Source organism: Acipenser ruthenus, chromosome 8 (genome assembly GCF_902713425.1).
Source record: "Acipenser ruthenus chromosome 8, fAciRut3.2 maternal haplotype, whole genome shotgun sequence".
NCBI lineage: Eukaryota > Metazoa > Chordata > Actinopteri > Acipenseriformes > Acipenseridae > Acipenser > Acipenser ruthenus.
Window position 1 is genome coordinate 55,266,873 of NC_081196.1, and position 13,466 is coordinate 55,280,338.

Below are 13,466 nucleotides of genomic sequence, written 5' to 3' on the forward strand. Positions count from 1 at the left end.
CAAAAACCCCTCTGCGTGTGCTCCTGCCCCACCACAGACATCAATACATTTAAAATGTAGTTAAAATAACATTTACTTGAATAATTTAACTCATTGAACTTGCTCTATCACATCTGCTTACGGGCATTTCATATTTTACAGCAAACTGTCACTTTGCCATGCCAGCAATAAGTCGGCTACATATTCTGGTCCAAATTTTAATTGCTGATTGTATTCAATATGTTGTTAAAAGATATAAATGTGTTTAGGGAACAAAGAAAAATTATACACAGCCCCTTCAGCATTATTTCAATGTTGAATGATGGAAAGGTTTTTCTATACAGACACAATCTAATCAATTAGATTTTTTAATTACTTTAGACATTAAATATTGAAAGTAACAAGGATAGCCTAAGTGAGTAGAAATCTGATTAATTGTATGAGCTACTACGATTAGGTGCAACATCGAGGCACAAGATGAAATCCACTTGCCAATGGTGTGCCTGACGGTTCCTTCTCTCTACCTAGGTCATATTCACTGATCCTGTTTCACCAGAATGGGACAAAGGGTTGCCTGGACCGAGTGGCTCAGAAAGTTCTACAGTCCACCCATACAGTATGTGCTCATACTGCCTCCTTCAATCTCGTTGCACACCTGCCAGGTGCTTGTAATACCCCCTTGATTGGTGTCACACATCCAGCTATTGCATCTATCTATCTATCTCTCTCTCTCTCTCTCTCTCTCTCTCTCTCTCTCTCTCTCTATATATATATATACATATATATATATATATATATATATATATATATATATATATATATATATATATATATATATATATATATATAAATAAAAAGGCCTGAAGTATGAAGTATTTTTTGATATTGTGGACATTGCCATTGAAAAGATACACCAGGGGGTGGAATTGAGATGGCACCGAGTTATTTTTTTTCCCCCGACAGTGACAGTGCAGACACACTGAGCAGAATACGTTAGGAATACAAATAAATACAACAACATTTCTGATTTCAGTAATTTTTCAAGTTACGTGTCTGAGAGGGGAGGATAATGTGCAGAAGTGTCTGTGACAGAAAAAGAATCTCCCTCCTGACCTGTGAGGGCACTGTGTAAAGGGAAAAGTGTGCCCCACTGGATGGTCTGACAATTCATTCCAAGGAAAGGTGAAGGGAAAGTCGGCCATCTAGAAAGGGCGAAGTCACAGTACACCAAGTCATTGCCCCAGACGAGAAGCGATGTGGCAATCGTGGATTGGAGGAAAAGCGATTGCACTCACTAACCAAGGGTGCGTGGCTTAAGGTACAAAAGGGATGTGGCCGAGCGAACTGCTCCTTTGTTATGGTTGCGAGAGAACCAGTGAAGGAGTAATAAAAGAACTGTGAGTGTTTAGTGTTTGTTTGTTTTGTCGTTTCTAATTGTTCTTTTTTGTTCTTGTTAGACGGCTAACACGTACCAGGAGCTGTCGCTAAAGGCCAGCACCTACCCGGACAGCACTGCACTACTGTGCACTAATAAATTGTATTTCACCACTTGTACGTTACCAGTCAATCTGGACTTCTGATCGTGTTTGTGTTGTGTGTGTGTTTATACTCTGTTTATTATTTCGGTACTGTAACCCGTGGTTTAAACTGTGCAATACATATTGCTATGTATTGCCTGGGATTATTATTTGCGGTCGCCAACACGACCTGGATTACAAATAAAACAAATAAAGAATTGTTTGGACCGTGAACTTTGTTGTTTGTGATCTGTTTGTATCCAAACCATAAACGGACAGCTGGAACCTCGCTCGACCAATCACATTGCTTGTTTCACGTTCCACTGCCAGCCCTGGATTGTAAATAATGTGTGTGTGTGCGTGTATATATATATAACGTTATGTTTTAGTTCCTTAAAATTAGGTAACTTTTATAAAATAGCCAACAGATGTGTTCACATTCATTTTAAGTCTTGGGATTTGATTTGGGACAAGTGACTTAGGTTTGGAACCGGACCTATTATGATTGCAGGATGGAAACTCTCGGATCGAAAATATTCACCTAACTTATTTTCATGATCAGATTTTCTAAGCATTAGAGGACCTACTAAATTGTGCATTGATATTTATTATTATTATTATTATTTGTTTATTTAGCAGACTCCTTTATCCAAGGCGGCTTACAGAGACTCGGGTGTGTGAACTATGCATCAGCTGCAGAGTCACTTACAATTACATCTCACCCGAAAGACGGAGCACAAGGAGGTTAAGTGACTTGCTCAGGGTCACACAATGAGGCAGTGGCTGAGGTGGGATTTGAACCGAGGACCTCCTGGTTGCAAGCCCTTTTCTTTAACCACTGGACCACACAGCCTCCTATATTTATTAAATCTACGTAATTTGAATTAAGTGTATATTTCACAGTTCTGGTACTATACTGCTGGACTATAGAAAACAGATTGTTTTAAAGAATATTGGTTAACCTACCTTAATTTTCTAATTTCTAGAAACAAAGCGTCATTAGTTGAGGGGCAAGGTAGTGTCAAATTATAATGAGTGAAAAACTTGTGGACAAGTAAGTCATTGGAGGCTATGTAATGGATTTCCTTTATATCCAAAGAATTCAGACCTGTCTGTGTGGACGACCACTGTTGTAATAGATCTTTCTATATGGTTCTAATGTTTTTAATAATGATATAGTCAATACGAAATGGGATAGGTATAATCTCATTCCAGGTGTGCCATCTGCATGGTCTTCACTTCTCCTGAATCATAATCGATGGGATGGTCTTTTGAGTAGTCAGAGTTCAAATCATTATTATTTGTCTTGGAGCCAGAGAAATAATAATACAAAAAACAAACTTGGCAGTTTTGAGCGGTGGCAGGGTTATAACCCAATCTGATTGTTATTGATCCTGAAGGCAAGATAGCTTTTCAAAGCTGTTCTTTTAATAAACGCTCTAAATCCTATTTCAGACAGAATTTCAATACTTAAATTTGGCTCATTAACCCACAGCTATTTGCCAGTTTTAATTTGATAAGCCTTTTTTTTTGTTTTGTTTTGTTTTTTTATCTCATTGCCTTTCTCATTTAAATGTTCAAGAAACTAATAACATCAATTTACAAGATTGGGAGGGCGGTGGAGAGAGACATCAAGGGCGTCTGGATGAGGATGAATGAGTAGTATAAAATGTTTGTTTAGCTATAGTTGGTGTAGACATTGCTATATTTTGGTATAGTATGATAAAGGAACATATTGTAGATACAAACTATTTACTGTACTTGCATTATTATTTACTGAAATTTGGGGGTGTTACTTTTGTAATATGTTTTAAAAGGGTGTGGGAGTCTAATAGAGACAGAGGGATTACAGTTTTTATCATTTTTTACAAAAAAAAAAAACAAACAATGCAGGTGTCATTGCGCCACCACCAAGAAGAACAAAAATGATAGATAAAACACATTACAAAACAAAGGTAGAAAATAAAACAGTGTTTGCTCGTGTGCACTACTTCCCTACAAAGGAAGGTCCCGCCCTCAGGAACAATATCCTAATATACACCAAATTATATCAGGTCTTTCTAAACTTTAAATGACTGTTCTTTTATTTTTCTTTACTGTCTTGCTTCAAGGTTGTCCGTTCTCTCTCTGGGGTAAGGGGATCGCAGCTACTTGGTTTCCTCAACCTACTCATCCTAGCTGAAAACAAATGTGCTAGCTCTCATATCCTCTCTTACACCTGTGTTCAGACATGATCCAATCTATTATGCAATCTACTGTAGCTATCATATGTCAACAAGTTTTGCAGTAAATGTTTTACTATATATATATATATATATATATATATATATATATATATATATATATATATATATATATATATAAAATACCTAGATTCACATTTATTTTTACATTGTGGTTTTCAAATGAAGCTCAAAGCAATACATCAATAATTGTGAATGTCTCTGCTATGTTTTAATTACACAATTTGATTTCCCAAACCTGGGATCCAAACCTAATGGAAGATCATCATAGGGCCCTCTTAAAATGTAATGCCCAAATGTAAGCTCTGTGTGTGGGTGTAATCACATGCAATTCAGGCACAGACAGACAGAACTCAAGATAAGCTTCTGCTACCTGCAATTCTGAAGACACTTTGTCATTGCAGGTCCCTGGTAATAGGAATGTATTCAATAAAGTTCCCATAAAGATACATTAATCAAAGACATGAAGGAAAGGTTTGATGTGATTTTCTTTTTTTTTAATATATATATATATATATATTTGCATTTTATGCCCTCTGGTTCATTGCTGCTCCAGAAATACTGTTCATATTCCGTTATCTAAAATGATTGCAAAGTGGACAGAATTGACTTGCTTGCTGGTATTACCACTATTGTCAATTGATTTCCAGGGAAATTACATTAGAAAATATATATTATCATTTAAAACACTTGAAGTGCAACATAATTTTACCAATATCATAAAAAAAACAACACATTTGTATTGTTGAAATCATTTTATTTCTTTCAAAAATACCTCTTAGCTAGAAAAGTGTGTTTGTATAGTATGTACAACAAAAAATATTTAGACCAACTAAAAATGTAAAGGTGTAAAAAAAAAAGGTTATACATTTGGTTTTATTTAAATATATCCTATTAATTTTCCATCATCACATTACATTAGATACACATACAGTTTCTTTCTTTTTTTCCCCCAGTCATCTACTGTATGTATCTGTTTAAAACTTTTTCTTAGACAAGAAATGTACAGCTACAAATTAAGCTATCCCATTCTGCCCGTGTAAGTAATGAAAGCAATGAGGGGGCACTTATATCCACAGAGTCACGGATATCCACAGAGTCAATTCGAAAGAGACGAAAAGACAAAACTTTACAGTGTTTGATATTTATACCTTTGTAAACAATTGTTGACTTCCCTTCAACCCGACTGGTTTCTGCCCAATCGTTGAGGTAGACTCTCTGTCATCACACACAGCGAGCCTACCACACACTTCCTCTGTGGGAAAGGGGGGCGGTGCTTTCTGACCTTATGGTCCGACACGTGCTACATTGAGCAGGGCACATTCATTTTGTCTTTTAATGTACCTTCCCCCCCATCTGGATGCATTGAGTCATGTTAGGCTATGCAAAACTGCACGTAGCTGGTTTTGCTGATGGGAATTGAAAGAACTCGAAACTTACACAATACTGTGTAGAAACTGAATATAAAAGCATATTAAAGCAACTGAATTAGTAAGCACATTAAAACAACTATAAACAACACATTCACACACAATTTATTCATAATGATTAAAAACAACTTAGCTATAAAAGACAAACATACACATAATGCAAAACTTATAATTAATAACATAATTAATACCTCATGCAGAAAGCCATTACTCCACACTGAAAACAGAGAGGCACTTAAAATAACATATTTATCACAAGCTGTTGCTAGTTTGGATGACCTCACCTACCATCCATGAAAGCCAAAAGCTCTTTTGTTCAGATTTATGAATAGTTTCCATGCCTGGAGGGAGTGGGCTTGAGGCAATTTAGTCTGATTTACATTTTGCCAGGGGTCAAAATGTGTCATTTCAAGGACAATTTGAAGAATAATAATTTTAATGATACAAAAATATACTTATCCTGTAATCCCGTTGCAAGTCTTGTGTTAAGAAATGCTTATCGCACAACTTCAGAACAAATAACACCAGACATTAAATCTTTAAAGTAAGAAGGATAGCCTGAGTAAAAACATCTGATTAATTGTATGTGCAGCTACGATTCGGTGCAACATCGAGGCACAAGATCAAATCCACTTGCCGATGGTGTGCCTGACTCTTTTTTCTGTCAAGCAGGGAAAAGGCACAGAGCTTCATCAATGTCATGCTAAAATTTTCAAAATGTGAATATGAATCACCCTAGTTCGAACAGCTGAGTGCTAAGGATTTTGGAAACTGTATTCACTTGCATCCAGATTAGCACCTCTGTTCTGTATTTTAGTGCTGTTTTGGGACGACTGATCCTATGATGCATTTTGAGTTGCCATAGTGAGCAATCATTAATGCCATTTACGCAACACAAAAACATGCACTATCCTTGAAGACAAAAGTGGAAGTGTCGAAAGTGGTGGATAATGCACCACCACACTAGAAGAATACATTTCAACATTCCCGTGAACACTTTGTCAACCATTATGAAAAACTGGGGTACGATAAAACAGACCTATGAACAACAAACTGTGGATGCAAGTCGTCAGCGTTTCCGATTTTCTCAATACATGGTCAGAATGGGGCATGCAGATTTCAAGTACAGTTCATTTGCAATGTATACTTTTTAAAAGCTCACGTACAACTGTATTTTCAATACAATGCACAGTACTTTTAAATGTATAATACTTTTCATTGTTACAGTAACTTAAATAAAAACTGACAGTATACATTTGGCTACACTACTGATCATACGAATTTCTGATAATACAAATTTTGTTGCTGGTCCCTTGAAATTCATATTAATGATAACTAGCTCTACATAAATTACAAATAGAGCAGGGTCAAGAAATCCACACCTCCAGACTGTTGCTGATATAAAACCTCTCAAATTTCAGCAGCAAGCTGAACTCTCTGTGTTGCTCAATTCATAAAGCCTTATTTTGCTGTCCTGACGATCATAACATCAAGCCCCACTGTTGGATGACATTTTAACATTATTATTAGGTACTTCTCTTATAATAATTAGTCATTATAGCCTTTTTTTAATGTAATTGGTTGGGAGTTCAATATTGTATATATTTTACCAGACATATTTTGTTTGAAATTTAAATTCATATTACAGTGACACTATTGATGCTGATGGTCACATTGCGAGTGAGAAGTAGTTCAACAATTAATAATGGAGTTAGTAGTAATGGTAGCATGTTGGCACAACTTTTGCACAGGACAATAACACATCTCTTCTGTGCTACAGGAAAATCTTAAGGGAAACAAATAAACATATGAATTACATTTAACTATCCTCAGAGATAGAAAAAAGTAAGGATGACAAGCAGATCAATCGTTACATCTGGTGTAAACCCTGCTGGGCCACGATTAGGTAGGTAAAATCGAAACATTTCTGTAATATAGTTCTAAAATCTTACAGTCATTATAAATATCCTGTTTAATGCAATTCATACTGAATTCATAGTACGGTTCTTACGACGTGCGACATCCCAGATATTAGCACAGCCCCTCCTTAATTACCATAAAATGATACGCACTGGCGCTGCACTTAGAAGTTGTTTGTAAATACATGTAAAAATAAAAAAGGACAAGGTCAAGTGGATCTCTTTTCCACTGCATGATCGAGCCGCACCAGGGCCGTACCGAGCCCTCACGGTGCGGTTATGGAGAGCCTGGGTTGTTTTCCACTGCGGAGCCGAGCCGTGCTACTGACGTCACACGCAACGAAAGACAGTTGTTATTAATTATTGTTATTAATTAACTCAATTTGCCAAAAGATGGGCAAACAAATGGTGTATCTTGTATCGCTATAAAAGCTGCGCGAGCGCAATGAGAGCCGCAGTTATATGTAAGGCACTTTGTATTTTGTTTGACTATATTTTTGTAAATAAGTTTAGAATTGTTTTATTTTCTGCATTTTCTTCTTAGCAGACACCCTTACCCAGGGCGACTTACAGTTGTATACAAAAAATACATAGCAAGAATTACAGTACAATTAGAGCAAGATACAAAATACAATGACTTCAGTCCTAATACGAGCAAATACAAAACACAGTACAATTTGATATCGGGGCAGTTCAAGAGCAGATAACAGTGTTGATAGTTACATCTGGGTTAGATATGAGTGCAAGTGAAATACAAAATACTACAGATTGGGTTAAGTGCAGAATTAAATACAGTAAAATAGGGAGCAGATAAGTGCAAGTTAAAGTGCATTAAAGGTAGGTGGTCAGGGACTGAGCTTTCCTGACATCCGTAGGAAGGTCGTTCCACCACTGCGGGGCAAGGGTGGAGAAGGAGCGGGCTCTGTAGGCACGGGAGCATAGAGGAGGTACAGCCAGTCTTCTAGTGCAGGCGGAGCGGAGAGGTCAGGTGGGGGTGTAGGGAGAGATGAGGGTCTGGAGATAGTTGGATGCAGTCTGGTCCAGGCATCGGTAGGCGAGTACAAGAGTCTTGAACTGGATGTGAGCGGTGATCGGGAGCCACTGGAGTAGCGTGGGAGAAGCGAGGCAGAGAGAACACCAGGCGAGCAGCGGTGTTCTGGATGAGCTGGAACGGACGGGTGGCGGACGCAGGGAGGCCGACCAAGAGGGAGTTGCTGTAGTCTAGGCAGGAGAGTACCAGGGCCTGGGCGAGGAATTGCGTGGAGTAGTGAGGAAGTGTCGGATTCTTCATATGTTGCTCAGGAAGAATCGGCAGGTGCGTGCTAGGGTGGAGATGTGCTGGAAGTAGGAGAGGCAGGGGTCCAGGGTTACTCCGAGGTTCTTGGCTGAGGAGGAGGGAGAGAGCATGGTAGAGTCCAGAGTAATGGAGATAGAGAGATCAGAGGAGGGGGAAGATGAGCAAGGGAAGAAAAGGAGGTCAGATTTAGAGAGGTTAGGTTTGAGGACATGCAAGTGCATCCAGGGGGGGATAGCAGATAGACAGGTAGAGATACAGGAGGGGATGGTAGGGTCGGGGGGGGGGGGAGGGGGAGGAAAATCTGAGCATCATCAGCATAGAAATGGTATAAGAAACCATAGGATGTGATAAGGGGGCCCAGGGAGCAGGTGTAGAGAGAGAACAGGAGAGTACCCAAGACTGATCCTTGGGGGACTCCTGTTGAGAGAGGGTGAGGTGTGGAGGTTGAGCCTCTTCAGGTTACCTGGTAGGTGCGGTTGGAGTGGTAGGAGGAGAACCAGGCCAGAGCAATGCCAGAGATTCCCAGGTATTAATATTAATATAATAAAGGTCAAGGATGAGAAATTTGGTAGTGTGCTAGTGTGTACGTCAGAAAACCAGATTCAGTAATATAAGCTATGCATATAATTCACCATCTTCTATCTATCAGAAGTTGTTTTTATTTCTCATTTTGTAACATTAACATGATTTTTTAAAATTGAATTACAGATTTGAGTGAATGCTTTGCAAATATGTACATAACATATAAATCAAAACAGTTAATCTGCTCCAGAGTGGCCCTATAACTTGGAGATTGCTGGTTCGAATCCAAGCTATGCCACTGCCGACCGTGGATAGGAGTTCCCAGGGGGCGGCGCACAATTGGCCAAGCGCTGCCCGGGTGGGGTAGGAGTTAGGTTGGCTGGGGAATCCTTGGCCCACCGTGCACCAGCGACCCCTGTGGCTGGCCGGACGCCTGCAGGCCGGCCTGTACGCAATTCAAAACTACGTGGTCCTCTGACGCTGTAAATTGTGGATATGGCTGCACAGCGGGCTTGCAGAGTGAATAAAAGCGGACTGCTGACGGCACTCGTTTCGTCTTCGTCTCTCCCGAGTTAGTGCGGGGGTTGCAGAGGTGACAGTTAATCTGCTTTCTGTCTCAGAAATCAAATAAATCATTTCAGATTCATGACAAATGTAACTTCTGCATTTTTTAATTAAGAATCCAGAAAGCATATATGCAATCGAGAAGGTATTGTGCACATATTGGGTGTGACATTGGGTGTGACAAAATGTTTTCAAAACACCACAAATAATGAATGCAGGAATGTGCATATGATACATTTGAGTTTAAAAACACCTTGTGTAAAAAGGGGAAAAAAATTCATTTTCCAATCTTAAGAAGCCGCAGCCTGCTGCATTCCATCAGACAACTGCCAAGAAGCAAAATACATGCCAGTTATGATGGATTATTTCCCCGCTACTAATTTACTAACTAAAACATGGGCCGCCTTCTGAATTGTAAAGTTTTTTTTTTTCTTTTTGAGGAATAATGTTAAAAGAAGAAAGGGCCATTGAGAAGAAAAACTGTTGAAGCGGTAGCAGTATTGAAACAGACCATGAACAGATATCATTGATCACTGTCAACAAAGCAGTTGATTGTACACTTGCTAGGCTGGCTGGTGTGCAGTTACTGCATCTTCACCTGTGTCTCCTTTCATTAAAAAAGTAGGTAATTTGATGCTGCAGTTTATGCACTGTGATCTTACTCCCAACGATAGATTCGGAAACTGTGAATGCAACATATAACATATATTAAAACAAACAACTGTGGTAAAGGTAACTGGTGTTGTTTATTTGGCATTTTATGCAGCACAACAATGAAATAATTTCATACAGTTTTTGTTATTTGGTACTTTTTAGATACTGCTCTTAGGAAAGCAGTACCGTAATTTAACTGTATTTCTAGGGTATATCAAAACCAAATCATTAACCAACAATTTATATGCTCATATTGCATATCCTCTTTCTAATGCTGCTGCTTTGCAATTTAGTTTCTTGTAAATGCTGCCCATTTCACATAACATTTTTTTTTAAATAAATGTTTTTTGATTTGATTAGTTTTCTAAATAGATCAATTTTCATCCTAAAAATATCCCCATTAGACATAACACGTTTGCCATTCACATCATGACGTATGACATGACAGACTTGATGCGGAACTGGGGTCTGTGACATTTAAAATACATTTTCTTCATGAAACAAATTGCCTAAACTAGTTGACTAATGCACTTTTATTTTTTATTAAGCTCAAAAAGTTAATTGATTTTGCTTCAGTGTGGGGGAGGGATTTGTATACATAGCAAGATTATGAAATAAAAATCAATGAAAGAAAAACAGCTTTCATAAATGACATTCAGTTCTTTGTAAATTAGTTAAATGTTCTTAGAAAACAGATTGTTAAAATGCTGCATGCTGATTGGTCCATTAGTGTTCCAAGCTGTTACAATATCCAGCACAATGTCACGATTAGGAACTGCTTCGGAACAAAGACAAATCACTGCACCTGTGCTAACCATGTATCACTGCGCCACCAAAGTGAAAAAAAAAAAACAGATGTCAAAATACCTGCTATCATGGAAGATACTGAAGACATCAAGATGTCTTTTCATAACTTCCATCCGACTTTCTTCACTGTCTCTCTTCTTTACCACCGCACACTCACACTCTACAGCAGGGCTACTCAACCCTGGTCCTGGACGGCCGCTGTCCCTCCTGGTTTTTGTTTCAACTGTACCCTAAATTACTTAATTGGACCAATTAAGTGTTTATTAGAAGCTTAGTTGGTCAAATTAATCAATTTAATGTATAATTAGAACAAAAACCAGGAGGGACAGCGGCCCTCCAGGACCAGGGTTGAGTAGCCCTGCTCTACAGGTACAAAAATGTAACACTGACGTGCTAGAAAAAAACTCGAAATGAAATTAATACCACAAAACAAACAATTTAAATTGGACTGTTAAATGCTTAAATAACTGGCTTTCTGAAAAATAATACAATTTGACTTTAAATTAATTAAACGTTACACACACTACTTCTGTGGTCAGAACACAACATATTCAGTCCTAGGGGTTTGCTTACAAGGGTGATGCATTGATTTTGGAACCAAAATCATTTTGATTCAATATCGTTTTACCAGTGTACATATAGCAAATGACGGTTTGAATCTGATGTGCAATGGCCCATAGATGAAAGTGAATGCTGCTGCTTTCTGGCACCTGATCATAGTTCAAACTCACTCCAGTGGTTTGCTTTTAACCATTGGTTAGCACAACTTTTAAGACAAACAGCAGTCTTTATGGAAAGCGAGATTGTTACTTTCCAAATATTATACATTAAATTCTAAAGCTGTCAAGACACATAAAACAAATGAATGTGTAAACCTCAATTTACAGCACTTATGAGCTTGGTTTACTGTGCTATGAACTCTTCAGCACTTCATAACTGTATACATGTCTATTGGAAAAGAAAATCTGCTAAGGAACTCATCATGTGCAAGCCTCTTTGTATTGCTAATGATCATGAATTATAATCTCATTTGATTCTACATTCATCCCTACACTAATAGCAATGTCCTGCATAGTTACAAAAGCATCCTCTGAAAATATGTTCCTACAGTTTTTGCTTTAATCACAATTGTGGCTAATCTTTCTAGAGCTTCCTTATCACCAATGCTCACTGTCTACAGGAATTGTTGTCAAATCAATGAGCACTGTTTTCATAAGATGTCTGTGTGTGTGGGTGCATCACTTACAACCTGTTGTGTTAAAGTAAATACATATCAGTTTGTTTCTTCTGATAAATAAGTGATTGGTCTGTATGCAATGGAAGTGTTAACAGTACACACATTTTAAACCTTCATAAAACAAAGTTAATACCACTTACATAAAAATACAGAATAATCCTTGTTATTTCCATACTACATATTGTGATCTTTATCTGGGGATTAAACGGTCTGTGAATGGGAGAGAATGAATCTGAACTGTAAATCTATCTCCCGACTTGGAAGGGCGGAATGTGGTTGGTGGTACGCCTTCACAGGGATGGGCCGACTCAATGGTAAGACGGAACTGAAAGTTGGCGATCTTGGTGAGAGGGCTGTAAGACTGCTGAACAAGCTGTGGGGTGCACGGTGATTGGATAGAGTGTGATGTTACCAAACCGGACCGACAGACAATAATATATTCCAGTGTGGGGAGGCAGCCGGGCTGCAGCAAAAGAGTGAATTGTACAGAGGTACAAAGGTTTTAGAGAATGAACTACATTTTAAAGGTAGGACGGACCTCTTATTTATGCCAGTGTATAAAAGCCTGGGTGCAAGGAGAGGGAGGCTGAATAGTGTAAGAAAAAGAACAGAAATATAAAGGACTATGAAAGGCACTATATCAAATAAAGTTTGATTGATTGATTGATTGAGTGATATACCTGTTTCTCTGGGGCATAAAAACCCCAGAGTTAGTTCATTCAGGGCTATCGTAATCCTGAAAAAGGTACTATATAAAAGTAAAACCTACGTTTGGTTTATGTGTGTTTGTTTAAAACTTTTTGTATGTCAGGTAAACAGCTTAGCTTTTCTGCGCTTTAGTCAGGTACCTGCATCATAAATGTTTAGTAAGTGCTCAGAAGACCTAGGTTTTGTTTGTTAATTTTGTTTTTGTATAATAAAAGTGTGCCTTGGGCGCTAAAAATTCAACTTTTAGTTTCTGGGTCACGAACCCAAAATAAGGCATCTCCTGTCATATATATATAGTGGCAAAGTGGGGTAGCGACCTCCCACACAGTGTTGTAGGGGAGAAATAGGCTACTCAGTAGGTTTTGTTCCACAGGGTAACACGTGTAACAGTTACATTTTTTAGGTGGTACAGTTCGTTGTCGAGGTCACACGCAAAACAGATCGGTACGCAAAGGAGGTTTTCATACAAGCAGAAGTCAATAATCCGTTCTTTGTCTTCAGCCAGAAACTATTTCACTCACAATTCACCAAAACACAACAGGTCTCACTCCTCAAACTCCCCTACCAGAATGAGGCTTCAGTCTGCATT